The sequence below is a fragment of the Neolamprologus brichardi genome, chromosome 22 (genome assembly GCF_056152115.1).
Source record: "Neolamprologus brichardi isolate AB-2024 chromosome 22, ASM5615211v1, whole genome shotgun sequence".
In the NCBI taxonomy this organism is placed as follows: Eukaryota; Metazoa; Chordata; class Actinopteri; order Cichliformes; family Cichlidae; genus Neolamprologus; species Neolamprologus brichardi.
The window spans coordinates 25,294,423-25,313,725 of record NC_142124.1 but is presented as its reverse complement, the minus strand read 5'-3'; positions in this window follow the sequence as shown (position 1 = coordinate 25,313,725).

The following is a 19,303-nucleotide window of genomic DNA, read 5'->3' as shown; positions in this document are numbered from 1 at the left end:
TGTCCACAGCTTGTTTGGATCATCCACAACTAGGTTCATTGGGTGCACTGTGTGGGTGAGTGCTGCAAATTAAAATAACAAAAATGATGGACTTAGTGACTGATGGCTGACTCACAGACAGATAGCTCCAGAGCTGACTGATGCTTCTGTGTAACACCCAAATCATACTTGTGAGCCTTAGCAGCCAGCTTAGTCTCTGGAACACAGGAGGGGGGCTTAATGAGAGTTTTAATTCATTTTTGACCAGCGCTGTGATTGAATTAAACTCCCACAGAAGGGCTGGATCCTCTCCTCACCACAAGCCATTTCCTCCTATTAGAGATGTAACAGAAGCAGCAGGCAGGGAGGCAGGTCAGTCTGATATGACTGTATTTTTTGGGGGGTAGTGTTTTATGGAAACATATAACAGGGCTTACGTGTCTGCTGCTAGCTTCACCTTGTGGTCTGCTAATGTGTTGATGCAGCTGCATGGTGTTCTGTTGTACGTTTTTAAGGAACCTTTTCATTATGCGGGAAAAGAAATGACCAATGTTTTCATCACAAATATTATATTAAATATACAACACTGTCCAAAAGTCTAAAACCACCTCTCATATCTTCATGTTTGACAATAGCAATAGTTCTCTGGGCTTTCTAAAGGTCTTTTAATCTTTAATCTTGTAATTTTTTAAAAGATTAAATATTTTAATTTTGTCCCTCTTTTTTGAGCTTTTAATATTTTCTCAATATGCCTTTTAATTTTTATTTCAAATCACAAAAATACTGAAGATTATACTCTTTTACAGGCAGAAAATAATATTTTTGTACCAACAAGGTTACTGTCAAAGAGCTGTTAGCCGATAACTTGGCATGTCTTAGCATGGTTTGGAGTTGTATTTCAGTCAGTTCTGTCTTTCCAAACATCTTTCCAAAACTGATGGAATTATGAGCATAGAGAAGTACCATCAGAGTTTGATTCACCACGCAATACCATCTGGAAAGAATGTGATGGGCAACAACTTAAGTTGTCAGCATGAAAATAATCCAAAACTCACTGGAAATATAGTAAAACCATACCTAGCTAGCATAACACACAATGGGAGACTATCAGTCATGGACTGGCCTCCTCGAGACTCCAGACCTCAAAATGAGAAATAGCTAAAGATTTTTGCACAGTGCTGTAATATTTAGTTCGCCCCACATGTATCACTGAACTTCTGTCAAAATATTGCCCAGGTTAGCCCAGGTTAGCTTAACCAGAATTAGCTTCATTGTCATGCTGTTGCTCTCAGGTACAATTAAATGTGGTTGAAATAAAATAAATACAACCAGTAACATAATTAAGGCAGAACAGATACATGGATTTTAAAACCATTTAGATTTTTTTCTCCAAGACCAGGAGGTCATGTTTCTACTGAAAGAGAGCTGACCTGTGTCTTCTTGTTTCACATTCTTAATGTCTAACAGCTACTCTGATTTGCCCAAAGCCCAAAGTATTGCATTTAAAATGTGCTTTCAGTTGTATTTTGTTGTCCAACATAGTCAGACTAGCTGTTCACATTTCTCTAGGCTAGCCTCAACACAAACTCCAACTCTGTACTCTCTTTAGTGCTCCACGTATATAGTCACACTTATTCTATGATGGTGGATATCAAGGTTTAGTTTGCTATTTTTTGTGACTTCCATCCGTTCCTGGAGCAATTTTGCACCAAGAAAGAAATATATATTTTTATGTTATACAAGCAGTAATTACATAACATAAAGAGTAGAAGAAGGGGCAAGCAACCTTGCTCTGTGCAAAGTGAAAATGTATATCACACTGAAGATCACTAATTACTGTGTGTTTTCTTTGCTTAACCTTCATGTGTGACCTAAACAGATGTCTAGTCAAAACTACGTGGCTATGTATGACCTTTAATTTTAAAGTTGTGATTCCTACAACTGTGTACTTATACCTGAAAGGGATATTTCTTCTGCTGACAAATTTGAGTGTGGGAATATTAGACAAAATTTCTTCACTAAAAGTATTAAGTCATATTGAATCTGCTGTAAAACTAGGGTCTGTGGTGAAAAAAAATATAAAAATCTATACTACTTTGTTTCGTAGAAGGTTGACGCACCTTTATTTTTGCTGCACTGCTGAATTTTTCCATGTCCACTTTCATTTCTTCCGTATAGCAATATTACCGGGTATCTCAAATAAGGTCAGCCGTAATCATTATCCTTTCAAAATCTGTCATGTTTTATTAACTTACTGCTTTTCGGCACACAAGAATATTTCTCCTACCTCATATCTTCCTGCTGCTCCGCTTCCAGCTTTGCTTAAGAAACTCATGAGCATCTTAAGAGCCTTCCAACCAGTTTTGCTTCAGAAAAGAAGAATCATTAGTTAAAATGATAATTAAAAACCATTCTAAGACTAGTTCAACAATGGGGGAAAAAAATCTAATGTAACAAATAAAAAACACTTGCGTGTAATAGATTATTACCTCAAATATATCCAATTACAGGTCACTTTATTGGGTACACCAGATCATTTGCGTGTTAATGGAAGTATCTGATCAGCCAGTCACATTGCAGCAACTCCAAGCCTTTAGAAATATAGACATGGTCAAGATGAGCTGCTGAAATTCAATCCAAGCCTTAGAATAATGGAAAATTCTTATTTAAGTGACTTGTTTTTTGATGTCAGATGGACTGGACTGAATATTTGAGAAACTGCTGATGTATTGGGTTTTTCCTGTGCAACCATCTTTAGGGCTTACAGAGAGTGGTTCAAAAAAGTGAAAATATTCAGTAAACAGCAGTTAATTGGGAAAAAATGCATTGTTGATGTCAGCAGTCAGAGGAGTATGGTCAAACTACTTCAAGCTGATAGAATGACAACAATAACTCCAATAACTACTTGTTACAAAGTATGTAGAAATGTATTTCATAATGCAAAACACATTGAACATTAAACCATATGGGCTACACAACAGTGAGCTAAAACAGGAAACATTGGCCATAATTCACACATCCTCATCAAATTAGATAACAGGAAATTATAAAATGTTGCCAGTCCTGATAACTTTAAATTTCTGCTGCAACATTCGGATGGTTGGGTTAGAATTTGGTAGCATGAAAACATGGACTGATCCTGCCTTGTATCAATGGTTCAAGCTGGTAGTGATGGTGTAATGGCGTGGGAAATATTGTCTTGGGACATTTTGAACCTCTTAAGCCTCAACTATACTTTCAGCATCCATAACTCTGCTTGGATGTGCGGACGTCCATGTATCTGGCCTTTTTTTTTTTTTTGACTGCACAGACCAGACTTGTCCACCAAGAATTTACATTGCAGTGTACCAACTGAGCATGCACTCCAGATGGCAGTCTAACAGGAATGATTATTTGGTCATCAGGTAAGTCCAGCTTTCTATGTCTGCAGTGGAGTATAATCAAGGCTTTAGTATAATCGAAGCTTTGCGCATCTTTTAAATACCACAACCTACCTGAGTATTGTTGCTGACCATGTCCATCACTTTGTTACTACAGTGTACACATCTTCTGATGGGTGCTTCCAGGGTGATAATGTACCTTGTCACAAGTTCCAGTCATCTTAAACTGGCTTCTGGAACATAACAAAAGTAACTTCATTGCATTCAAATGGCCTCTGCAATCATCAGTTCTCAATCCATCAGAACAACTTTGAGTTTGTGGTGGAACAGTAGAGTCACCTCATATGCAGCCAACATAACTACAGCAATTGCGCGATGCTATGATATCAATATGGACCTGTGTCTCTGAGGAATCTTTCCAGCACCTTGCCGAATCTATGCCATGAGGAATTAAGGGAGTTCTCAAGGCAAAATAGGGGCCAACACAGCACTAGCAACATGTGCCCATGAAGTGAGTGTATACTTAAAAAGTGATTTATTAAGGTTAACAAGACTATTAGTAAATTTGCAGTATTTATTTATTTAATGCAATTTGTCACCATCACATTGAGTAAACATTAATTATCAAAATAATTTACTGCTTTATGTGCAGTGGAGACTTGCTGTGGAGGCTGTTTCCAAGCCAGTTTGTGTACACTGCAGAGATCAGTGTCCCATTGTACTGTTTTGAATTGTTTGCAAAGACATGTTGCCAATTAGAATACACTGAATTTTAAACTGTATATTGATTGCTGACTTGTTTCCCAGGCATTGTCCACTGAGGCACAAAGAACATAACATTTTTTCATAACAAAATCAATAACATTCAGATATTTACCGCCAATTTAAAATACTGATCACATGTTTTGTGTGTTGTACTGTGTTATATTGTGGAGTGTCTCTGAATTATCTATGAAGACCAACCTTTTCTATTCTGCTATTTGCAGTGGTTAAGCAGTTTTCTGTGGTTGTTCTGTCTTGGTTGCATTTACAGCTTATAATTTCATACCAGTTAATTGATATTTAGCAATTACCCAGTTACTTTGACTCAATTTAACAAAGAGTTTAATGTAAAACATTTTGTCTGCAAATTTTTTAATACTTATTGTTTAGATTTGAACATACTATCGATAATTTTCCTTGTTGGTCCTACACTTTTCTCTCTTATTATTAGGGTTTGCACATAACTGATTTCTAATTTAAATATGTACAATCAATCTGATACAGTATGTCACAAAAATTAGTACAGCCCTCACATTTTTGTGCACATTTTGTTATAAGGGCAAGATCAAAGTAGCATGGAAGAAGGTTAGCCAACTATCAGAGTTGCAGAAAGGTGCGACAAAGAAGGTGCATAACAAATACAGCAAGCTGTCCATACTTGAGGCCTTGGAAACTGCCAAGCAAAGACTCACAGCCTTGGCCAGCTGCTTGAGGAGGTACACCAGAGAGATAGAAGGCAGGAGAATAAACCAGCTGTACCACAAGGTGTACTCTCAGTGGCAAGGGAACAATACGAGAACGGCACCGCCAAGGCTGGAGACGGAGCAATACTGGAAGAGCATATGGGAGAAGGACGCAACCCATAACGCAATGCTCAGTGGCTAGCGGATCTGAGGGCAGACCATAGCAACCTCCCTGAACAGGGTCCAGTAACCATCACAGTGGCAGACATCCAAGCAAGGGTCTCTAGTATGAAGATTTGGACAGCACCAGGCCCCGACATGGTTCACGTCTACTGGCTAAAGAAGCTGACTGCACTCCACGAGCGTCTGACAACACAAATGAACCAGCTGCTAGTTGACGAGAGACACCCGGAATGGATAAATGTAGGCCGGACGGTCCTGATCCTCAAGGACCCCCAGAAGGGACCGGTCCCATCCAACTACCGACCAATAACCTGCCTCAGTACTACATGGAAGCACCTGTCAGGCATCATATCGGCTAAGATGAACAGGCACATGGGTCAATACATGAGTGGGGCACAGAAAGGGATTGGCAAGAATACCAGAGGCGCAAAACACCAGCTACTGGTAGACAGAACATTCAGCCGAGACTGCAAGACCAGGCTGACCAACCTGTGCTCTGCCTGGATTGATTACAAGAAGGCCTATGACCGACTACGGATACCGACTACGGATACCGACTACGGAACGGAGCAGTTGTCAGCCACCTCCTGTACATGGATGACATCAAGCTGTATGCCAAGAGTGAACGAGACATCGATTCACTGATCCACACTACCAGGATATACAGCAATGACATCGGGATGTCATTCGGACTGGAGAAGTGTAGTCGGATGATAACAAAGAGAGGGAAGGTAATCAGAACTGAGGGGATCGAACTACCAGAAGGCAACATTGCAGACATAGAGGACACTTACAAGTACCTGGGGATCCTGCAGGCGAATGGGAACCATGAAGAGGCTGCTAGGAAAGCTGCAACCACCAAGTACCTGCTGAGGGTCAGGCAAGTCCTGAGGAGTCAGCTGAATGGTAAGAACAAGATCCGGGCTATCAACACCTACGCCCTGCCCGTGATCAGGTACCCTGCTGGGGTAATAGGCTGGCCAAAGGAGGAGATAGAAGCCACTGACATCAAGACAAGAAAGCTCCTTACCATGCATGCAGGGTTTCACCCCAAGTCCAGCACCCTGAGGCTGTACGCTAAGCAGAAGGAAGGAGGCCGGGGAGTGTCAGCACCACAGTCCAGGATGAGACAACGAACATCCACGAATACATTGGGAAGATGGCCCCAACTGACCGAGTGCTCAGTGAATACCTCAGGCAGCAGAAACCCAAGAAAGAGGAGGAAGGCGAGGAACCATCATGGAAGGACAGGCCCCTGCACGGTATGTACCACCAGCTAATAGAGGAGGTGGCTGATATCCAGAAATCCTACCAGTGGCTGGACAAAGCTGGACTGAAAGACAGCACAGAGGGACTAATCATGGCAGCACAAGAACAAGCTCTGAGTACAAGATCCATAGAGGCTGGGGTATATCACACCAGGCAAGACCCCAGGTGCAGGCTGTGTAAAGATGCCCCGGAGACAATCCAGCACATAACAGCAGGGTGCAAGATGCTAGCAGGCAGGGCATACATGGAACACCATAACCAAGTGGCCGGCATAGTGTACAGGAACATCTGTGCCGAGTATGGCCTGGAAGTTCCGAGGTCAAAATGGGAGACGCCCTCAAGGTTGGTGGAGAATGACCGAGCTAAGATCTTGTGGGAATTCCAGATACAGATGGACAAAATGGTGGTGGCTAACCAACCGGACATAGTGGTGGTAGACAAACAGAAGAAGACGGTCGTAGTGATCGATGTAGTGGTTCCGAATGACAGCAACATCAGGAAGAAGGAACACGAGAAGCTGGAGAAATACCCAGGGCTCAGAGAAGAGCTCGAGAGGATGTGAAGGGTGAAGGTAACGGTGGGCCCCGTGGTAATCAGAGCACTAGGTGCGGTGACTCCAAAGCTAGGCGAGTGGCTCCAGCAGATCCCAGGAACAACATCGGAGATCTCTGTCCAGAAGAGCGCAGTCCTGGGAACAGCTAAGATACTGCGCAGGACCCTCAAGCTCCCAGGCCTCTGGTAGAGGACCCGAGCTTGAAGGATAAACCGAGCTGGGTGTTTTTTTTGTCTGTTTTATATATATATATATAAAATCACGGTTTCATTGCTATGTAAAGAAACAGTTGTGATTACATTTATCAGCTGTTAAAGTTCTCAGAGTTTATTCATTCTGGTTATTTCAAATTGGAAGACAATCCACTGTTATATCTAAACTAGTGTGAAAGTTAAACCTAGAAACGTTGAGCTTAAAAATCACAATAATTCTATACTGACTATGAGAATAAAGTTCAGTCATTCCACTAGATTTATTTATGATATTTTGTGGTGTAGCTACACGTGGCCTTGCAGTGTCCGTCTCATAGCTAGCACCTTCATGTGTCAGCTTTAATTTATTTAAGTACTGTAAATGAAACGGTGACCAGAGTCATGGTAAAAGGAGATATAGATGTTCTTCTTCCTCCATCCCTGTCTTTAATATGCGCATAATCTGTGGAGCTGCTCTAGCAGAGATGTAACAGAATATATTTGTACCACAAAAACACAAGCCCAGCCACAGAGCAGCACCACACTGATGCGGTTGTTGCCCTTTAAGGCTTATTGCTTCTCTTTCACATTTATCTCATTTAATTATGCTGAGAGGATGACATCAGAGTGGGACATTAGTACACACTGAGATATAGCTCTGTCGTGTGGGAACATCAGTGGGCAACGATACCCCCCTCTCATGCAGACTGATCTTTCTCCATCTTCCTCCGTTCATTCACTTGTTAATTACATTACTCATCTCTCTCCTGGCCTCAGCTGTGTCAATGAAACAGCTGGGGTTGTTCCTAGGGTACCAATCCTAGGAATCATAAATCAAAACCTCTCCTGCTGCCATCAACTAAGACCCAGGGAAGGGAAAAGTGAGCACTCCTCTTGTTATCTTTTCTTATATTTTAGGACCTCAAAGAAATTGAGAGAATAGTTAACAAGTCATACATGCTGTCCTTGATTGTCTTATTACTTCTTTTCTTTTTTTTTAAAACTTGGCTTAGAGAAGGGTTAGTGTCTATTAATCACTCTCATTTTGACTGTCCTGACTGTGACCATGTTATACTACATTTGGTCATATCATTGTTTAGACAACAAAGGTACCAGATCCAGCACAGCACTCAGGGCTGGACTGATAATCTGGCATACGGGGCAATTTTCTGGTGGGCTGACACACTTTTGGACTGACAGGCCAGCCTGAAGGGCAGCTGCACACGGGTTGTGCGAGCACTGACAGCAGCCCCTTCATTCATTTTCATGACTGATGCTGGATTTCCCAATCAAATCTCTTAATGAGATTGGCCCCTACCCTATCTTTGTTGTGCGTCATGTAGATTGGAGAAAAAGTTTAGTTTGGAAGAAGTGGTGAAAAGGTGGAGCTGGAAAGCTGAGAGAAAACAATAAAAAGAAACTAATAATAGATGTAGCAAAATGTACAAAATTAACCGACAGGTTAGCTGTCAGTGCTCCTGCACTGTGAACAGTGGTACCAGCAGCAATTAGTAACCGGGCCTCCCAGTCACAGGGGGCTGTTGCTGCTGGCACCAGCTGCGGAGAAGAGAGGAAGAAACTAAGGCTACATTCACACTGCAGGTCTTAATGCTCAATTCCGATTTTTTGATCAAATCCGATTTTTTTGTCTGCTCGTTCACACTACAAATAAAATGCGACAGCAAACGCGCTCTAGTGTGAACGCTCAAAACCCAGAGCAAACAATATTGTTTGACTGATGGCCCTTAATATAAAGACTTCGGACTTTACGTTTCCCAATTTTTGCTTTAAGTTATTTTGTTATTTACATAATAATGTAGATAACCTAATAATTATCCTTATTGTTGTTTTAGAGAGGAGCGGTGCTTCAAAGGATAGTTGCAGATTTCTGTCAGAATCTGCAGATTATGCAGTATAAATAATATGTTAACGTTTCTCCAACGTTGTCTTCCCAGCAGTTTCACCGGATGGCCAGGAAGCGTTCACGATGTCTTCTCGGGCGCTTCTCTAGCGCTGATAATTGGCGTCTTTCTTGTGTCAGTGACGTAAAAGACAGATTTAATGCGACATGACCGTTCAAACAGCAGTCGCTTTCTGAAACATCGGCTATGTATCGGATTCAGTACCACATACGAAAGTGACCCAGATCGGATTTGAAAATATCAAATTTGTGCCGTTCACACTGTCATACCATGATCGGATATGGGTCGCATAGGGTAAAAAAAATCGGATTTGATGCTCTTTCGCCTGCAGTGTGAACGTAGCCTAAGAAGGGGAAATTCACTTGGTAAGAAAATACAAGTACAAGAAGTAATTAGGAAGTCACAAATTCAAGGACTCAGGTATTCAGGTCGGGGGGGGGGGGTCTCATTTCACTGCGGGGCAACCTGTATGTGACAAATAAATTCTGAATCTGATCTGAATCTGAAAATGAATAGCTGCTTTGACCATGATCCAGTGATAATAGCAAAAGTTTAGCTTTAATATTCATCAAATGCTACACTAAGGATTAACCCAACAGCGACTACCAACCTGATTAAAACCTGTTTGCTTGTCTGTTTAGTGGATTGTTTGTCCTAGTCCAGCCCTGACAACACCTGACAAGAACTGTTATTTACTTATGAATGCAGACTTTTTAATTTGTCTCACAAAAATGGATCAGTCCTGTTCATCAATTACAATAAAGTTTTGTGGCATAAATTGTGCCTTTTATATCTTTTTACACAATGCTTGGTCAGAAAACCAGCAGTCTTTATTCTATGAACTGCCCTTATGACTTTCTTAGTAGCCAGTGCATGAATTGAGCACATACACACACGTACACGCGGCTTAGGCATAACCGAAAAAAGTAAAGTTCAGGAATTTTGTCATCAAGTATTATAGTTATGAGGACAGGAATGACGATGACCATGGTATGCCAATCAGAATAAGATCAGTACCATTTGAGCTGTTGAGCTATGTTCCCACTTGTTAGCATCATAGCGTGCTGAGAAACCAATGGGAAGATACTCAGTGCAGTGCAACAGCCAGAAAACATCAAGCCATATTCCATAAACCACTGTTTATTAGCTCAATCCAAGTCATTTACGGAAAAACAGGACTTTCTTGTATGTAGCAGCACACACAGGTCTTCCATGTAATAAAAAGACAAGTTGGCAAAGGTGTTGAAATTTTTACTGGTTCAGAATAAACTGTATTGTTTTAAAGGATATTAGATACTTTCTTCTTGGCAAATTCACACTTCAGTTAGGACTCTGGATGTTGAGAAAATATTTACACTTCAGAGCATAAACTTGCACATGCGTAAGCCCAGAGTGTATAAAGTGACCAGGTGTCAGGTGTTCCCCAGGTAAGTGAGTCACACGCACCCATTTTTCCTGCTTCTAACACATCTACTTGGAGAAAAAAATGTTTACTTGCTCTCTTATATACTGCTCCCCCTAACAGGTGCCATCGTGACGAGATAATCATTCACATCACCTCTAAGTGGTTATAAATGTCTGATTGCTGTATATCAGTACAGAAGCTCAGAAATTCACAGATCATACAAACAGAGAGATGTTACAACAGTTTGTAAAGATGAGACTTTGTTGAAAAAACAAATTCTTTGCTTCTGGACTTCTTCTTTTCCTCCTGTACCCTTGCTGATGTGGAGGTTTTGTCTGGGTGTCAACACCTATCATTCAGGAGAAAAGTGCAGCAGGTGCCTGCTGATATCACAAGTGACCATTGCGGCAGGTATAATCGGGCTCTTGTTTAACACACTGAGTTGTTCTTCCTGCTGCTGCAGACCACCTAAGTGCCTGTTTGTTATATTTTCCCTGGGAGAAATAGCCCTGTGGTCACATAGCTTGGTGGTTTTGAGAGATTGGGGGAGGGAAGCAGAGGGGAAAATCACATGGTCCCTGGAATGTTCGGCTCTGTTGTGGATGAGCAGCAGGAAGCACATAGCCATTAGAATGAAGGAGAGGAGCTCAGTTAAGCTGAAGCTGAAAAAAAGGGATAATGTTGCTGAACTTTTCACTATGCTTAAAAATAAGCCGCCAATGCAGCGACATTTGTGTCTTGATAATATACTGTATTGTCTTTGACTCACTGATGATAGGTTTACAGTCTGCTAAGAATGAACAGACTTTAGCATAGTCAATGAAGTCATGTAAAATTTTACACTCATACTATTACTCTTAAAAAATTAATTTAAATATATATATAATTTGAGACCATATTATTTTGAAATATACAAGGGCTAGCTAAGTGAAAACTACAGGGAGGGCCATTTATATGGATACACCGTAATAAAATGGGAATGGTTGGTGATATTAAAGTCCTGTTTGTGGCACATTATGTGAGGGGGCAAACTCCTCAAGATGGGTGGTGACCATGGTGGCCATTTAGAAGTTGGCCATCTTGGATACAACTTTTGTTTTTTCAATAGGAAGAGGGCCATGTGACACATCAAACTTATTGGTAATGTCACAAGAAACACAATGGTGTGCTTGGTTTCAACGTAACTTTATTCTTTCATGAGTTATTTACAAGTTTCTCTTTGTTCACAGCCATTGACATGTCGAACACGTGAGGAGCGGATCGAAATTGTGCTGATATCTGGTGAACGCAGTAACCGGGTCATTGCAGCAGATTTCAATGCAAGACACCCTACGAGACCACCCATCTCCCATGCTACAGTTAGCAAACTGCTTGCTAAGTTTCATGAAACTGGTTCAGTGTTGGATTTGCCAAAATGTGGACGCAAGAAAACTGTCACTAATGAAGAAACATCAGTGGCGGTCCTAGCTTCATTCAGCAAGAGCCCACAGCGTAGCACTCGCCGCATGTCACTGGAGAGTGGCATTAGTCGAACATCCCTTCGGCGGATATTAGCTACTCACAAATGGCACACTTACAAACTCCAGCTACTGCAGCATCTCAACGAGGATGACCCAGATCGGCGCACAGAATTTGCAGAATTCTTCATCAATGGAAACCTCAAGGCCACTGGATATTTGAAATTGCTACATGATGATGTGTTTCCCTCTTTTTGCACTGAAGCTGGCACGTTCCCTGAGTTTTTCCAGCAAGATGGTGCACCACCACATTATGGGTGCCAGGTCCGAGCATTCCTAGATGAACAGTTTCCTGGAAAGCGGATTGGTCGTCGTGGGCCAGTTGAATGGCCTCCAAGGTCTCCCGATCTGAGCCCCTTAGACTTTTATCTTTGGGGTCATCTGAAGGCAATTGTCTATGGTGTGAAGATACAAGATGTGCAGCACCTGAAATTATGGATACTGGATGTCGTGCGAGAGAGAGGGTGAGAGAAAGAAAAAAAAAGAAACGAAAACCCACAGCTCCCAATAAGTTTTTTTTTCTTTCGCTCACCCTCTCTCACGCACTTTTTTCCACGTCACTCCACACGTGAGCCTTGTGCTTTGCGCTGGGAAGAGGGGGGAGGGGCGGTAGTTATACTCGCAGTAGCACAGGAACAGAGCGGGAGGGAAAGAGAGAGAAAGAGAGCCAGGGACAACAACGTCACATTAGAAAGGTATAGTAATCATCCACAACTATTTTCAGTTGCAGATGATAAAGAATTCAGAAATCATTATGCCCATATGACAGAGAATATGCATGTTCTTTTTGTTTTCATATTTTAATTCATATTTAATTGTGTTGTGGTTTGCAGTGTTTTGTGTTGTTTCACTTTAAATTTGTTTAAAAGGAAAAAGCTGAAAATTGAAATAGTTAAAAGTTGAAATGTGAATAGTTGGTTTTTGTATTAAATTATTTATTTATTACATTTTATGTGGAGTGAATAAATAAAAGTATATTTACGGTGGCCCCTAGAGACAAAGCACATATAAACTCCAAAACACGTAAAAACTTCAAATCACGTACAAACTCCAAAACACGTAAAAACTCCAAAACACGTACAAACTCCAAAACACGTAAAAACACGTACAAACTCCAAAACACGTACAAACTCAGAAGCACATAAAAACTCAAAACACGTACAAAAGACAACAGAAGTGCTCCAGGATGCTAGGCGCAGTGTTGAGCTTTGTTACCTAGTGGCTACACAAGCCAGCAAGTACCAATGACCAGATTTGGTGTGTGGTAGTAACAGGTAAATTAACAATTTTTTAATTATTTGAATATATATGAGTGCTTGTGTATAAATACACAAACAATACATATATGCTTTCAACTGTGTAATTTAAGTGATCTAGGTAGCTCTGTTTTGGAAGTTCAGTTAATGCTAGAAATGTGTTTTGGAGTTTGTACGTGCTTTTTGGAGTTTGTACGTGTTTTGTCTCTAGGGGCCCCGCATATATTTATATATAAACATATATAAATAAAACCACTTTTTTTTTTACATTAGTAATTCCTTTTGTGCATAATTTTATATTATTGTTAATAATAAATTAATTAAAGTAACAAAACAACCTGAAAACAACCCGAAAGAGCCGGCTCTTTTTAGTGAGTTGAGCCGAAAGAGCCGGTTCTCTAAAAAGAGCCGGAAATCCCATCACTAATCCATTGGGTATCCTTGTTGGCCTTTAGACAACAATTCTGATGGCTAAAGAACCAAATGGGACAGGCAAAAAAAACAAATACCCCCCCCCCAAAAAAACCTATATATTATGTTTAATCTACAATTATATTCTCCAAAATCATATGTTATTAGTGTTGTTGTTCGTTAGTGAGATTCATACATATTGCAAAATAATTAAATTAAATTAAATTTTATTTATATTTTATTTATATAGCGCCAAATCACAACAAAAGTTGCCTCAAGGTGCTTCATAGATACAGAGAAAAACCCAACAATCATATGACCCCCTATGAGCAAGCACTTTGGCGACAGTGGGAAGGAAAAACTCCCTTTTAACAGGAAGAAACCTCAGGCAGAACCAGGCTCAGGGAGGGGTGGGGCCATCTGCTGCGACCGGTTGGGGTGAGAGAAGGAAGACAGGATAAAAGACATGCTGTGGAAGAGAGACAGAGATTAATAACAGATATGATTCAATGCTCTCCCTCCCATTCTACTTTTAAATACTCTAGGAAAAACAAGTAGTTCTGCAGAGCGAGAGCGAAGTGCTAATAGGGTGATATGGTACTACAAGGTCATTAAGATAAGATGGGGCCTGATTATTTAAGACCTTGTATGTGAGGAGCAGGATTTTGAATTCAATTCTGGATTTAACAGAAAGCCAATGAAGGGAAGCCAAAACAGGAGAAATATGCTCTCTCTTTCTAGTCCCTGTCAGTACTCTTGCTGCAGCATTTTGGATTAGCTGAAGGCTTTTCAGCACGTTTTTTGGACATCCTGATAATAATGAATTGCAGTAGTCCAGCCTGGAAGTAATAAATGCATGAACTAGTTTTTCAGCGTCACTCTGAGACAGGATATTTCTAATTTTAGAGATGTTGCGCAAATGGAAGAACGCAGTCTTACATATTTGTTTAATATGTGCGTTGAAGGACATGTCTTAGTCAAAAATCACTCCAAGGTTCTTCACAGCGTTACTGGAGGCCAAGGTAATGCCATCCAGAGTAAGAATCTGGTTAGATACCATATTTCTAAGATTTTCAGGGCCGAGTACAATAACCTCAGTTTTATCTGAATTAAGAAGCAGAAAGTTAGCGGCCATCCAGGTCTTTATGTCTTTAAGACATTCCTGCAGTTTAACTAATTGGTGTGTGTTATCTGGCTTCATGGATAGATAGAGCTGCGTGTCATCTGCATAGAAGTGAAAATGTATGCTATATCTTCTAATGATGCTGCCTAAGGGAAGCATGTATAGTGTAAACAGAACTGGTCCTAGCACTGAACCCTGTGGAACTCCATAATTGACCTTAGTGGGGGAAGAGGACTCTCCATTTACATGTACAAATTGGAGTCTATTAGATAGATATGATACAAACCACTGCAGCACAGTACCTGTAATACCTACAGCATGTTCTAATCGCTCTAATAGGATATTATGGTCGACAGTACGAATGCTGAACGCTGCACTGAGGTCTAGCAGGACAAGCACAGAGACGAGTCCACTGTCAGAGGCCATAAGAAGATCATTTGTAACCTTCACTAAAGCTGTTTCTGTGCTGTGATGAGCTCTGAAACCTGACTGAAAACTCTTCAAATAAGCCATTCCTCTGCAGATGATCAGTTAGCTGTTTGATAAACAAATAAATAGCTTTTATGCTCAAAACTGAAACAAAATGTAGCTGTCAATGTGAATGGATAGCTGAATTAGACATTATCTGACTCCATGTGTTAGCCTTTAAGATATTGGTGACCTGTATGTATCCTGCTATGTATCTTGATTTCTTGAAATTGATTCTTGATTATTTTTTAACCCTTGGTTAATATCGATACAATGTGGAAATTCATGCAAAGATCAACTGGACAGTAACGTTTTTACTGATATAAAAAATAGCAAAATGCTAATATTAATTTAAATATTGTACTTGTTTATCCACAGCAAGATGAATAATGATACTGATTATAACATATCAAATCTTACCATAAAACAACAGGCTGTAACTACACATCAGTTAAAAACACAGGGTTATTCCAGAGCATGTGACCATAGGTCAGGGCAGGAACATACATCAACCAGTAAATTGAAAGCTTTGCTTTAATGCTCAGCTCTCCTTTTACCACAACAGACTGATGCAGCTCCATTCTTCTCTCCTCACTCATGTACAGACCCCAAGACACATAAACTTCGTCAACTTGTGCCTGACCTGGAGTAGGCCCTCCACATTTTCCCCGAAGTGGAAGCCTTCTTCCACCTGGCTACCTGGCCTGTGAAGTGCGATCGCTCGGTAGCTGGAATAAACCTCCAGCACCTCTTCTTAAAGACGGAGACCACCACCCCAGTCTGCTAGTCCAGAGCCAGTGCCCCACATCTCCACATCACAGTGTAGAGGCGTGTCAACTAGAACAGCCCTACAACATCCAGGGCCTTTTGGAACTCAGGGACCAGACCACCAATGTAGTAGTTTAGCTGCCTCAGTGACCTCACCCCACTGATGGGCAAGCTGCCCCCCTCGTCCCTAGATCCTGTTTCCTCTACAGAAGATGTGTCAGTGGGATTCAGAAGGGGACATCCGCATAGTTAGCCAAATCAGCCCTCGTGATCAATTGAGTGACAGATGTTGCACCCAGATCGCCCTGGCATCCAACAGAGGTCCTTAAAGTATTCCTTACACTGAATAACTATGTTACCTATCTGCTCCCACACCTGAGTTTTTGCTTTAACTACCACCAGGGCTGCATAGTGCTTGGCCTCGTGGTACACATCAGCTGCTTTCAAAGTACAACAGGCCAAAGAAGCTGGAAAGGACACCTTCTTCAGCTTGATATCTCCCTTCAACTCCCTGGTTCAGGGATTAACACTATAACAGGCACCAACCACCTTGCAGCTGCAGCTTCTTGCAGCAGCTTTAGCAATGGAGATGTGAAACATGGTCCATTTGGACTCAATGTCCCAAGCCTCTCTTGGAATGCTGTTGAAGCCCTGTCATGGTGGGAGATAAAGATCTAACTGACCAGGGCCTCTGCCAGGCATTCACAGCGCATAGTCAGAATACATTTAGATGTGCCAGGTCTATCCAGTATCTTCTCCTACCAAATGATTCGACACTTAACCAGGCGGTGATCAGTTGATAGCTCAGCTCCTGTATGCACTTGAGGGTCCAGAACATAACATATGGCTGCAGATCATTTATATTGATCATTATTATTATTGTAGGGTCTACCTTACAATATAAAGCACCTTGAGGCGACTGTTGTTGTGATTTGGCGCTGGGTAAATAAATTAGAAATGGGTCGCATAGATCACCTGATATGACTACAAAATTGATCTCTGACCTGTGATATAGGGTCTCCTGGTGCAACATGCACTTATGAATATCCTTATATTCGAACATGGTATTTGTTATTGATAAGTTGTTTTGCTCAGAAGTCCAATAGTAGAACACCACTTGGCTTCAGATCAGGCAGGCCGTTGTTCCCAATCCAGTCTCTCCATGTCTTCCTGTTATTGCCCACATGAGCACTGAAGTGTTCCAGTAGGAAGAAGAAGTCACTAAATGGAGCACCCTTGAGCACCACACTGAATGACTTCAAGAAGCCTGGGTACTCTGAACATGATTTTTCATGATTAGACATACAAGTCCAATATAGGGCAGCACAGTGATATAGTGGTTAGCACTTGCAAGAAGGTCCTGAGTGCAACTCCACCATCTGGGATGGAGGAACAGGAACAGTTTTCAAAAGGAACAGTTTTACATGTTCTTCCTGTGTTTGAGTGTGTTCTCTCCAGGTACTTCGGCTTCCTCCCACAATCCAAAGTAGTGCAGTTAGTGGAGTCAGGTAAATTAGTGACTCTAAATGGACCATAAGTGTGAATGCATCAGTCTGCCCCAGGGCAGCTGTGGCTACAACTGTAGCTGCCTCCACCAGTGTGTGAATGTGTGTGTGAATGGGTGGATGACTGGGTGTGTAAAGCGCTTTGGGGTCCCTAGGCGGGACTAGTAAAAGCGCTATACAAATACAGGCCATTTACCATTTACCAATGCTTGTCTGTGTTTCTCTTGTTAATCCTGTGTCAGATTGCTGACCAGACTGGTGACCTTTCAACTTATGGCAGCTTGGATAGACTCCAGCAGTAGCTTCAGATCACCAGTGTGTTTTTTAATGGTGTAACTACAGAGGCTGCATTTGATTGTTTACATGGTTTGGATCTATTAATTACATACGTTTACTTTATTCAGCAGCTAAATGCCAAAAGTGGAGGTGGCTGGGTGCCTTGGTGGTGGGATCTTCCGTGTGTCAATGGTTTACACCCCTGGTTTGAGCGGCACCTTAATATGAGTGTATTTAAAGGTAAGCTGCAGATGAGAATTGGTGATTCTCTGGACTTGTCTTCCTTTTTGGCATATATTTTAACAGTATATGTGCAATTAAATTACAGAGTCTTCTATTTGATGTATGTTTTATATATGTGCCCAAAAAAATGTATGCTCTGCATCACGTCTCTGTCTCAAGTATACCAGACTTGAGTGCCTTCTTGGTAATTAGCACAGTTTTAAACTAGATATTATCTGGGTGAAATTCCCAGGGTGACATTGTTGGGTTTTCCTTGTAATTGCAAAGCCTTCAAGCTCCCAATCAACACACTACAATCTTTGCATGTGTGACATCATCCTTGGTTCCCCTTTCTGTTTTCCTCATCATTTCCCCCATTTGTGTTGCCACACTCACAAAAATGTTCTAAACTTAACAATGGAGAGAGCTGGCATTCAAAATATCTAATATCGAATTTCTTTTCACCATCTTTTGAAGTAATGACAGCATCCCACACACTGCTTAAAACAATATGGGTTGATGTCTACTATACTTGACTTTCTCAGTCTTTAATCAGTAAGGTCAGGCAACTGTGGTAGAAAGTCTATGACATCTGTATATGTCTGAAATAAAGATACAATAACAGTAGTTCTTGCTTGGTTCTGAGGTCTAATAGACTCATTATTGTTCCTCCGTATGAATCATTCAGTACAAAATATGCAGCACACAGGGTGGAGCATGTCTCTGAAGAATTCCAGCAAACATTAACAAGTTGGATAACCACTGCCTAAATGGTAAAACAAAATATCAAAATTATGATTTAATATTATTTGAAAATGTAAGTTGTACCACTGTCAAGGGCAATCGGTTGAACAAACTTGAAGGTTCTAACGAGTGGGAGAAATAATCTTTTCTTATCAAGCAAATTGATCATTCCACAGGTTAAAAATTATATACAGACCCTCTGACCTCTGTCCCTTGTCTTCTGAGTCAGATGGCCTCCACTTCCAACTTTGCTAGTCTGTCCTGCTTGAACATCACAGTGACCATTTCCGGCTGTACCTCAGGGGTAGAGCAGGTCATCCACTAATTGGAAGGTTTGGTGGTTCGATCCCTGGCTATTTCAGCCTGCATGCCACAATATCCTTTGGGCAAGATGCTAATCCTAAGATTCCTCTCCAGTGCTACACTTCTGCCCTTTTGAAAAGTTTTGTTGTTGCTGGCCTCTAGCCAAGCCTCGTGAGGGATCCCATCCACCCTGTGTATGCTGGCTGCCAACCGAGTCTTTGGAGAAACTCTGCCTCCTTTGCCTCTGGTCACCTTGTAAGCATCCACTACTGGCCTTAAGGTAAGCCTCTGGAAGGATCCAAACTTCTATTAACTGCCACCTTTCTGGCCCCCAGAAGGGGTCAATGTCCTTTGTTACTGGCCAGCCTCCTTCATCATTGCCT